This window comes from Bos javanicus, chromosome 4, assembly GCF_032452875.1.
Source record: "Bos javanicus breed banteng chromosome 4, ARS-OSU_banteng_1.0, whole genome shotgun sequence".
NCBI lineage: Eukaryota > Metazoa > Chordata > Mammalia > Artiodactyla > Bovidae > Bos > Bos javanicus.
The window spans coordinates 32,169,581-32,182,471 of NC_083871.1; positions in this window are offsets into that span (position 1 = coordinate 32,169,581).

Consider the following 12,891-nt stretch of genomic DNA (forward strand, 5'->3'; position numbering starts at 1 on the left):
ACTCTTCACAGCGCCCCTTCCCAGGGTTGTTGTTAATGGTCTAGACCACAAAGAATAAGATGGTGTAAATATACACATCCTCATCTCTGAGCCTCAGGACCAGATGCCTGCCCTATACCTCCCAAAGAAATGACTTTGTATAAGATGGCTCCTGAGGGTAACAATGTTTTTTTTTAATTTGATTTTAATAATATATTTTCAAGCTCTATTAGATGAAAGGAGGTTGGTGATTTTCAGGTGGTTAAGTTTTTCCTACAGCACCCCAAATCACCCCACATTACCCTGCTAATAACAGAAACTCATTATTCTATTTTCCTTAATATCTCTTTCATTCTGAACATTTGAGGCCTGAAATCAGGGGATGAAATTGCTGTATGCTTCCAATTCAGAGAGATAGAACAGATTACAAGTTATAAATCAACTTTTATGTAAAACAAGTTTAAATCATCAGTACATTAAAATTGGATTATATGGGCACTTTGGCAAAAACACTTTGGACTTTAAAAAGCAATCATTAAAACTACTATATCTGTGTTTGGCTGAAATTCTCAAAAATATTCCATGTATGCTGTTCGTGTATATATACACTCCTTTTCTCACGAATCATCCCACACATATTAATTGATTTCAGAAAAAGCATGACTAGAATCTTGAAATTACCCTTTTAAGTGAAAATATTTGAGTTACCAAAAAATCCATTCTAAATTTCATTTTAGATAGAGATTAGAATGACAATGTGTATTGTATACGGGTATGAATTTAATAAAGTAATTTCTTTCGAATTATAATTTGTTTCCATTGTGACCAACAGCCTTCTAGGTGTGGTGAAAAGATGAATAAGTGAAATTGAATTAGAAGGTCTAACATTCTTTCTTTCTCATCTTCATTCATGTGTAACCCTTTTCAGTAGTGGGCTCTATTAAAAATGTAGTTCTAATAGAGTTGTTTATTTGTAAATGCTAGTGTGTGGAGACATCCCCAGAGGTTTCAGGACCAGCAAGTCAGTCCCAACAAGTGCTGAAACCAGCTCATCCCTCTGGGAGCCCAAGCCCCAGAAGCCCGCAGGCATGAGGGATATCTCAAGTTAAAGGCCTCTCTTCCATCTGTACCTCTCCCCTGTGAACTGTTTTGCCTTCATTTTTGTTTTAATCAGTCTGTGAATTTCAGGCATTCTTATCACTTTTTTGTTGTCCTCACATAAGCCTTATTTCGGCCCAACAGAGGCAAATAATCCTGAAAAGTTCTGGAAGCATCATTTCTACATTGTAAGGAATCATCATATTTCTTCTCCTCAAATCCATTCATCACTACTTAGCTAGTCACCATGATTTAATTTTCCACCCCTGTAGAACTCTTTATTGCTATTCCTCTAATCAATAACACACAGGAAATGGTGCAGGGCAAAGAGAGCACCCAACACCCAAGGAAGAGAGGCTGTTTTTATTACTGTGATTTCCTTATGTTGAACACACTGTGATATCCTGCTAGCTGAGCTCTGTGGTTTCTACTATAATTGAAATGAAAAAAAAGGTTCCAAGTTCTTCAAAATTTGCATTCTCAAAGGCTGTCTTCTTGAATTTCTACATTTAAAAAACAATCTTCTGACAAATAAGATCGTACTTAAATTGGCTTTGCAAATTCCAACAAGAAATTTGAGTCCATATCACTTGAGGATCTATTCTGTCAACTTCCCTTGCTTCCTCCTAGTCAAAAAGACAAACCATTTAAAAATTTGATATTATTAAAAAATATTATAAGGGTTCAACATACAGCAAGCTAGGCTCCCTGGGAGTTTTGGTAGAGAAGGAGAAAGGGACGAAAGGAAACAATGCTAAGAGCTGGAAGAGGAAAATGTCTATATTGAATACATGCCTGTAAAGCAAAGAAGCAAAGCAAGAATTAGCAGATGGACTGCAGTTCTGGTTTAGCAGTATGGCTCCTGTGGTAGCACTCTGTTACAGAAGATGGTTGTCCAGATAGTCCCAAACAAGTGTGTATTTTTTTAGACTATGAACAAAAGTAAAACATAAAATTTAAAATGTGATGAAAGAAAACGTGCAGTTTCCTCCCCCAAGAATACGTCCTTGAAAGCAGCCAAATTTGAGAAACCTTGTCCTGAGGGATTTTCTCCCTCTCTTTTGTTTTTCTCCACCCTGTGAAAACTTAATTCTTACTGTGAAGTTTGTTCTAGAATTGCAAGATGAAGTTCCATTCCTTCTGCAGTCTCTCTAGTGTGAATAGATAACTTCTTTCCTAATAAAAAGTACCCAAAGATGACACAGTGATTTTCTCAAGATTTTAAGAAATGGTAGTAAGTGCAAAACATACCAAATTATTGTTTGTTCCCTACCATTAGAAATGAACTAACTCTGAATTAATTTGTTCATAATGACCTCTACAGAGCTATTTTAAGGTCACATATTCAAGGTTGCATGAATTTCTTTCATATGAAAATTAAGTGTCCGGGCTAAGGCATGGAACCATCTGGCAAAACTTGTACTCCAGGAAGAGAAGTGGACTTTGGTTGCAGTTTACCTGCATACTCCTGACTTGAAGTCTCTGAACATGTTTGCACCTTAACTCTTCCTTTTGTACAATTCTCTTTAGTTACTGCATGTATTAAAAAAAAAAAGTTACACTGAACATTTCCTGGCAGAAAAGAGAAAGAAAGACCTGTCTCATTCCCATCTCCTGTCCTAAGCTTCTCTGCCATCTATATCTTTTTTCTTCTCAAAGAGTAGTCTTCTCTGACAGTCTGGGAGTTCAAAGTACAAATCTACCATTTGCTAGCTCTGAACATTAGGCAAATGACTTAACTTCTCTATGCCACACGTATTCAACAAATATTGAATCAGTGTGTGCCAAGCCATTTCCTAAGGGGTGAGGAAGACAAAGCCCTTACTAAGCTCTCATTACTATGAAAGGAGAAATAATGAACAGATGGATAAATAGGCATTTAATAATGTCAGGTGGCCCTAAGTACTGTGCAGAAAAGTAAAGCATGGTGAAGGGAAGAGGGAGAAAGGGAAGCTATTTTAGACAGAGCCATTGGGAAGCACTGTCTGGGGTGTGAGGCAGGGTCAGAAACTAAATGAAGTAAGGGAGTAAGTCTGACTTAAAGGAGAGAACAGTGACTGCAGAAGGCAGCCAGCGGGAAGCCAGTGTGACTACAGTGATGCCATACTGGGCAGAGTAGGAGATGAGGTCAGGCAGGTACATGTGGCCAGGGCGTGTCTGCTTTGTGGCCACTGTGGGACTTCAGAATTTACTCAGTGTCACCAAGTAGTTGGAAAGTTATCAGAAGAGTGACATGGTCGGATTTCGCATTATAAAAATGGCTCAGGTTGATTTCAAGAAGAATGGACTATATGGGGGTAACCATGGAAGCAGCAAGACCAGAAGGGAACTTATGGCTGTGACAAGGGATGATGGTCGCTCACTACTCTACACCACGAGGTAATGGTGCTATAGTGAGAATAAAATGGGACAATACATGTAGGTGGCGTAACCTAGCACCTAGCGTGTAGTGATAACTCAGTGTTACCATCATCACTATTGTTATCATCACGATTTTGAGATGATTCTTCTCCCCCAACTGGTAGCTACTTTTCCAAGCGTTGGCACTCCCCTTGCTCAGGGGTACCATATACTCCTTTATCTCCCTAAACATTTCTTTCTGCATTCTAGAGCAGACTTGCATATGAAAAGACATGGGTTTGGTCAAAGACGTTCAGAATGCATTGTCAAAACTATTGGGGCATTGTCAAAACTATTGTCAAAACTAAAAGCTGGTAATGGGGGTGCATTTCTGGATGTTGCAATGACTGGGGGCCAGTGCCAGTACATAGTGGGTGAGATCTGGGAATGCTAAGTGGGTCAAATCCTGCACAGTGAATGATTTCCTATCCCAACTGCCCATGTTAGTCCTCTGGAAAACATCTAGGTGGCAGGAAAGTCTTCATGCAAATTGTATATGGCTAACTCCAGGGAGGTGGTATACCAGCAGATGGGAGACCTGGGGATGCTGGGGCAGAAGAAAGAGCCTCAGGTTGAGGGGTGGCTCTGTTTCAACTCTAAAAATACAAGTCATGTGAATTTTGATCATTCATTCATTGTTGTCCAGCCTCAGCATCCTAATCCATAAACTGGGAGAATTTTTAGTACCTCCTTGGAAAGTTAAAAGAATTCAATAAGATAATGCCTGTGTATGCATTTATTAAACTGCAAATCATCATGAGGCTAAACAACCAGTCTCTCTGCACACACAAGATGCTAATACATTCTCTGCCCTGGAGAATTTATAACCCAATCATTATTAAAGGAGAGCTACAAGCTCCCATTAGAGAAGAAAGTAGGAAAAGTGCTTTCAAAATCACAGGCTGGGTTTTCATAAGGCAAACCTTTTAAATGTAATTAAGCTTTGTAAATGCCAATTATTTTTCCCTTAATGAGGCATATTTTCCAAGAATATCTATGGTGTGCTAAAACATATTAAGTGAAACATACTCAAATGCTACTCAGACTTTTTAAAACAAAATTACAAGTAACAATTGTTTATCACACTTACCATTTTTAAAAATGGAAAACAAACCAATAGCATAAATTAAGCTTTTTACTTTTCTGTTTTGATTTTAATTAAGATTCTCTCTTTTATGACAAAATAATTCTGCTAGAATAAAACTGAATTCTTTTATCAAATTTGATTTTTCAGTCAGAAAATAGCAATTTTAATGCATTCATTAATTATTCACTTACTCACTAATACATTATAATTATTACTACTGTAGACCCATTTTGTAAATAATAAAATGGAAATAAGAGGCATAGGGGAACAAACACTAAAAGCTAGACTTTATGTAGTTTTTTGAAGGGAATAGCTTTCATTGGTAAAATAAATTATTAATGACAAAAAAATGAAAAAACAAAAAGAATTATGCTAAAATATACTGAGGATGTGACAGGTGATGGAAGTAAAATCTGATGCTGTAAAGAGCAATACTGCATAGGAACCTGGAATGTTAGGTCCATGAATCAAGGCAAACTGGAAGTGGTCAAACAGGAGATGGCAAGAGTGAACATTGACATTTTAGGAATCAGCGAACTAAGATGGACTGGAATGGGTGAATTTAACTCAAATGACCATTATATCTACTACTGTGGGCAAAAATCCCTTAGAAGAAATGGAGTAGCCATCATAGTCAACAAAAGAGTCCAAAATGCAGTACGTGGATGCAATCTCAAAAACAACAGAATGATCTCTGTTCATTTCCAAGGCAAACCATTGAATATTACAGTAATCTAAGTCTATGCCCCAACCAGTAATGCTAAAGAAGCAGAAGTTGAACAGTTCTACGAAGACCTAAAACCTTCTAGAACTAACAACCAAAAAAGATGACCTTTTCATTATAGGGGACTGGAATGCAAAAGTAGGAAGTCAAGAGATACCTGGAGTAACAGGCAAATTTAGCCGTGGAGTACAAAACGAAGCAGGTCAAAGGCTAACAGAATTTTGCCAAGAGAATGCACTGGTCATAGCAAACACACTCTTCCAACAACACAAGAGACGACTATACATGGACATCACCAGATGGTCAACACCGAAACCAGATTGATTATATTCTTTGCAGCCAAAGATGGAGAAGCTCTATACAGTCAGCAAAAACAAGACCAGGAGCTTACTGTGGCTCATATCATGAACTCCTTATTGCCAAATTCAGACTTAAATTGAAGAAAGCAGGGAAAACTACTAGACCATTCAAATATGACCTGAATCAAATCCCTTTTGATTCTACAGTAGAAGTTACAAATAGATTCAAGGGATTAGATCTGATAGACAGAGTGCTTTAAGAACTATGGACGGAGGTTTGTGACATTGGAGGCAGTAATCAAGACCATCCCCAAGAAAAAGAAATGCAAAAAGGCAAAATGGTTGTCTGAGGAGGCCTTACAAATAGCTGAGAAAAGAAGAGAAGCTAAATGCAAAGCAGAAAAGGAAAGATATAACCATTTGAATGCAGAGTTCCAAAGAATAGCAAGAAAGCCTTCCTAAGTGATCAATGCAAAGAAATAGAGGAAAACAATAGAATGAGAAAGACTAGAGATCTCCTCAAGAAAATTAGAGATACCAAGGGAACATTTCATGCAAAGATGAGCACAATAAAGGACAGAAATGCTATGGACCTAACAGAAACAGAAGATACTAAGAAGAGGTGGCAAGAATACATAGAAGAACTATACAAAAAAGATTTTCATGACCCAGATAACCATGATGTTGTGATCACTCACCTAGAGCCAGATATCCTGGAATGCAAAGTCAAGTGGGCCTTAGGAAGCATCACTACGAACAAAGCTAGTGGAGGTGATGGAATTCCAGTTGAGCTATTTCAAATCCTAACAGATGATGCTGTGAAAGTGCTGCACTCAATATGCCAGCACATTTGGAAAATTCAGCAGTGGCCACAGGACTGGAAAAGGTCAGTTTTCATTCCAATCCCAAAGAAAAGCAATGTCAAAGAATGTTCAAATGACTGCACAATTTCACTCATCTCACACGCTAGCAAAGTAATGCTCAAGATCCTCCAAGCCAGGCTTCAACAGTATATGAACCATGAACTTCCAGATGTTCAAGCCGGATTTAGAAAAGGCAGAGGAACCAGAGATCAAATTGCCAACATCTGTTGGATCATGGAAAAAGCAAGAGAGTTCCAGAAAAACATCTACTTTTGCTTTAATGACTATGCCAAAGCCTTTGACTGTGTGGATCACAATAAACTGTGGAAAATTCTTCAAGAGATGGGAATACTAGACCACCTGACCTGCCTCCTGATAAATCTATATGCAGGTCAAGAAGCAACAGTTAGAACTGGACATGGAACAATGGACTGGTTCCAAATTGGGAAAGGAGTATGTCAAGGCTGTATATTGTCACCCTGCTTATTTAACTTATATGCAGAGTGCATCATGTGAAATGCTGGGCTGGATGAAGTACAAGCTGGAATCAAGATTGTCGGGAGAAATATCAATAACCTCAGATATGCAGATCATACCACCCTTATGGCAGAAAGTGAAGAGGAACTAAAAAGCCTCTTGATGAAAAGAAAGAGGAGAGTGAAAAAGTTGGCTTAAAACTCAACATTCAGAAAACGAAGATCATGGCATCCGGTTCCATCACTTCATGGCAAATAGATGGGAAAACAATGGAAACAGTGACAGACTTTATTTTCCCAGGCTCCAAAATCACTGCAGATGGTGACTGCAGCCATGCAATTAAAAGATGCTTGCTCCCTGGGAAGAAAAGCTATGATCAACCTAGACAGCCTATTAAAAAGTAGAGACATTACTTTGCCGACAAAGGTCCATCTAGTCAAGGCTATGGTTTTTCCAGTAGTCATGTATGGATGTGAGAGTTGGACTAAAAAGAATGCTGAGAGCTGAAGAACTAATGCTTTTGAACTGTGGTGTTGGAGAAGACTCTTGAGAGTCCCTTGGACTGCAAGGAGATCCAACCTGTCATTCCTAAAGGAAATCAGTCTTGAATATTCATTGGAAGGACTGATGCTGAAGCTGAAACTCCAATACTTTTGGCCACCTGATGCGAAGAACTGACTCATTGGAAAAGACCCTGATGCTGGGAAAGATTGAAGGTGGGAGGAGAAGGAGACAACAGAGGATGAGATGGCTGGATGGCATCACCGACGTGATGGACATGAGTTTGAATAGGCTCCAGGAGATGGTGATGGACAGAGAAGCCTAGCTTGCTGCATTCCATGGAGTCACAGCTTCTGACACGACTGAGTAACTGAACTGAGCTGATACTGATGTTAAAGTCTTGGTAAAGAATAATAGATAAAATTAATTACTGCCACAGACACTGATTCTTGTTTACCCTAATATTCAAACCCCTTCTTTGCTATAACAAATTATTGACTTATTCAGGTAGCAAGCAGAGCCCCTCTATTTTACTGCAGATGGATTTCTCCACCATTTCCAGAATATGAATCTTAATTTGTCTAACTTAGTCAGTGCCTGTGGACAACACTGCAATAAAGGTATGATGAGACACAGTTTGAGCCGACAAGATGGTAATAAACATCTGCTAGATATGCTCCAGAATAGCTTTTGATGTACTGAATTAAAAAGATATGTTCTGATTAGGAATGAACTCTATAATTCCTAGAGCAGCCACTAAAAATAATAATAATATAAAGAGGTTACTAAAATACCAACAATTAAAATGCAATAGTAAGAAACATTTTTTAAGCAAAAAAGTGGGAACAGAAGAACAAAAAATGGAACAAATTATAAGAATGATATTATAGACCTAAATCTAACCATAGCAATATCATATCAGGTTAATAATCTCAACATTTTATTTAAAAGGCAAAGATTATTAGAGTGGAAAAGAAAGCAAGATCCAAATATATATTCCCTACATGTCATGGTTTATTTTATTTATTTTTTTGGCCACACTGCATGGCATATGGGATCTTGTTTCCCCAACCAGGGACTGAATTCAGGCCCTCAGCAGTGAAAGCATCAAGTCATAACCACTGGACCACCAGGGATTTCCCCAAAAGGCACAATTTACACAAAAAGACATATATGGATTTGAAAGAAAATGGAATTTTAAAAATGCCATGAATTCTGAAACAATGTTTAAGCAACCCAGACAAAGCCAGAAAAAAGAAAATGAAACAAACCAGAAGGAACTAATAGATAACACTGTCTACAGTGGATGTGGACCACTGGATAAAGGCCAGGAATGCTGCTGAACATCTTACAATGCACAGGATAACTCTTACCTATCCAACGAACAATTATTGGAGCCAAAATTTCACTAGTGCTGAGGTTGAGAAGCCCTCAGCTACAGGAATCAAGGCAAAATGGTACTGGTAAAAAGTAGATATGTAGACCAATAGAAGAGAATACAGTCTAGAAACAGCATACATATATGGTTAACTAATTTTTTTTTTAAGTCCCAAGGGAATTCAATGGGAAAAGAAAATTTTTTTCAACACATGGTGCTGGAATAATTACATATATGAATGGGAAAAAATAAGTATCAGCTCTTTCTTCAAAGTAAAGTCAAACTGTATCACAGACATAAATGTAAAATCTAAAACTATAAAGCTTCTAGAAGAGAACAAAGGAGAAGATCTTTGTAATTTGGGTTAAAACAACGTTTCTTGGATAAGAACACTAAAATGTGAATCACAAAAGGAAAAATGACAAATTGTACTTCAACAACTAAAGACATATAAGTCGTCAATAAGCACATAAAAAGATGCTCAGTATCATTAGTCAACAAGGAAAGGCAAATAAAAACCATAATAAGATACCATTTCACACATACTAGAATGAATGGCTGGACAAAAAAAAAAAAAAAAACAGAAAATAACAAGTATTGGTAAGGAAGTAAAGAAATTGCAACACTCATGAACTATACTGGAGGGTGTATAAAATAGTGCAGCCATCATAGAAAATAGTTTCTCAAAAGATTAAACATAGAGTTACCAAACAACTCAGCAATACTACTTCGCTATGGCCTGAATGTTTGTGTCCCCTCCCACCCCAATTCATACATTGAAATCTTAATGCCATGTGATGATATTAGAACAGAGATATACTCTGGAAGATCTTGGATCAAGAGGGTGGAACGCTCACGAATGGGATTAGTGTTCTTATAAAAGAGACCCCACAGAGCTCCCAGCCCCTTCCACCAGGTGAGGACACAAAGAGAAGTCTGAGACCATGAAGAGAGCCTTCAAATGACTATGCCAGTGTCCTGATCTCACAATTCCAGCTTCTAGGACTGCAAGAAATGAATTTTTGTTATTTATAAATTACCCAACCTGCAGTATTTTATTATAGCAGCCAAGGCTAAAACACACTCCTAGGCATGTATCAAAGAGAAATGAAAACATATTTGCACATAAAAATTTGTACACAAACGCTTATTCTGAGTTTTATTTATAGCATCCCCAAACTGAAAACAACCTAAATGTCTATCAACAAGTGAATGGATAAACACATTGTGGTATTTCCATATACTAGAATATTATTTAGCTATCCTGACTACAAAAAGAACAGACTATTGATTCAAAAGCTATGACAAACCTAGACAGCATATTCAAAAGCAGAGACATTACTTTGCCAACAAAGGTCCCTCTAGTCAAAGATATGGTTTTTCCAGTAGTTATGAATGGATGTGAAAGTTGGACCATAAAGAAAGTTGAGTGCTGAAGAATTGATGCTTCTGAACTGCGGTGTTGGAGAAGACTCTTGAGACTCCCTTGGACTGCAAGGAGATCCAACCAGTCCATCCAAAAGGAAATCAGTCCTGAATATTCATTGGAAGGACTGATGCTGAAGCTGAAGCTCCAATACTTGGCCACCTGATGTGAAGGGCTGATTCATTAGAAAAGATCCTGATGCTGGGAAAGATTAAAGGCAGGAGGAGAGGGGACAACAGAAGATGACATGGTTGGATGGCATCACTGATTGGATGGACATGAGTTTGCACAAGCTCCAGGAGTTGGTGATGGACAGGGAAGCCTGGTGGGCTGCAGTCCATGGGGATGCAAAGAGTTGAACATGATTTAACTGAACTGAACTGAATTGAATTGAACTGAATTGATTCACACCATAACATGGATAAATCGCAAATTAATTATGCTGAAAGATGCCAGGCCAAAAAAAAAGTATTATTTTATAATCCCATTTATATAATATTAGAAAATGGAAAAACCAATATTTAGTAAAGAAAACAGACAGTGATTGCCTAAAAATCAAATTGAAGGGAGGCATAGATTTTAGAAAGGCACAAGAAAACTGGTTTAGTTTTCCTTTAAGGAAAAGAAAAAGTACAACAACATAGCAACAATATTTAAGCTTATATAGGAATGTAATAATATGAATGCAGAGAAATTGATTAAAATAATAAATGTGATTTGGCTAAGCCTTTTAAAAAATGATAAATATCTGGATTGAAAAAGAAATCTAACAAATCTGATCCTTTCAAGGAGCATCTTAAGCACCAGAATACACAAGAGTTTTTAAAAAAAAAAAACAGAATTGTATTATTTCAGAGGTTTCCAGTACTAAGAAGTAAAAAGAAACATCAACTGTGTTCCTACTTTAGATAAAAAAATAAATAAATAACTAGCAAGCCAAGAGAAAGTAAGAAAAGGGAAATAATAAAATTAAGAGTAAATATATACTAGGGAGAAGAAAAAATAAAATTAATTAACACCAATAGTTGATTCTGCAAAATCAAAACAGCTATTAGCACAAATAGTGAAAAGGGAAAAAGAAAATATTAATTAGTAGAATTTACTGATGCATAATAGATATTTGTTGAAGAACATGTTATTGAAAATAGAGAAAAATATGAGTTCAAAAACAGAACTATAATTTAGATGTGTAATATACATAAAGTAAACATGGCAAAATATTAAAAATTGTTGATTCTCCAAGTCAATATTTCTAAAATATTTAAAATTTTTACTTTAAAGTATTGAAGAAAAATTAGGGAAATATAATTTTCTTCTATTTCAACAAATTTTATTACTACCTAGGAGACAGCTATAAAAATACTAAAAATATGAAAACTGATAAAACAAAGGCAAAAAAATACATAATATAGTAAGATTAATAAGATATAAAATGTAAAAATTATAAAATTCTAAAGAAAACTTAGTAATTCAAACTTTAAACAAACTTATCTTTGGGATCCCAAGTGCTTACTACTGGATGGTAAAGTAAAATTGGGCATACCCAGTATGATTTCAAGAGGAAAAGGGATTTACCCACATCTTAAAAGAAAATATTTTATGTAAGTCACCATCTTTAATTTCTTCACATAAGTATTAAGTAATATCTTTAAAGAAAATTTGCCAAAAAGGAAAAAAGAAACATAATCTTATGTCTTTATTTTATATAACTCTTTCTAATCTTTTTCCAGATGCAGCTATATTTTTATTGCATTATATGTTCTGGTTTTACACATAGGATATCAAATATGTTTCATTTCTATGTTTACATAATAAAAATAAAATTAGTTATGTAGGATTTTTTAACATGATTTTTTAACATTTTTACCACCTAACAGAAGAAATTTATTTATGGGGAAATTAAACTAATATAGGGGGGAATATAAATTTATGAAGACGTATACTTTGTTTCTGTCTGAAAAGACTCAAGTAAAACATTAACATTGTTCACTAAGTTAGATTAAATTAAATACTAGCTTCAGTCTCCAGCCCAATCTCTTGATAAATAGCGTTATTTGGAAAAATTAGTGAACAAGACCACCATACAATGCCTTTATTATTACTTGGTGATGATGACGAAGAATAGTAGAAGCAGTAATGGTATCATCATCATAATCTTAATACTGCCACTGTTTTTTTCAAGAATGACTCACTGACTTAGCTCAATTAATACTTCCATTTCTGCTGACTTCTTAGTCATGAAGAGAAAGTTCACATTATCAGTGTAAACAAAGAAGCAGAGTGGGACAGGAATAAACCAGGAGGATGGGTGTGAGATTTCTAATACATCAGAATCTGATACATTAACTGTGAAAGTACAGCTGATCCTTGAACAACATGGAGGTTGCGGTGCTGACTCCTAAGTTGAAAATCCATGTATAATTTTAGTCTACCTTGTAGTACATATATATTGAAAAAAATTCACCTGTAAGTGGACATGTGCTGTTCAAGGGTCAAATGTAATTCCAAATGAACACTGAACATTATTTTAAGAGCTAGAAAAAATGGACTGCCATATTTATCTCAGTTATAGATTGATACATGACACAATGGACACACATATAAAGTATTAAAAGCAAAGCAATAAAGAGAGAAATAGATAATAAACTATTAATCATCG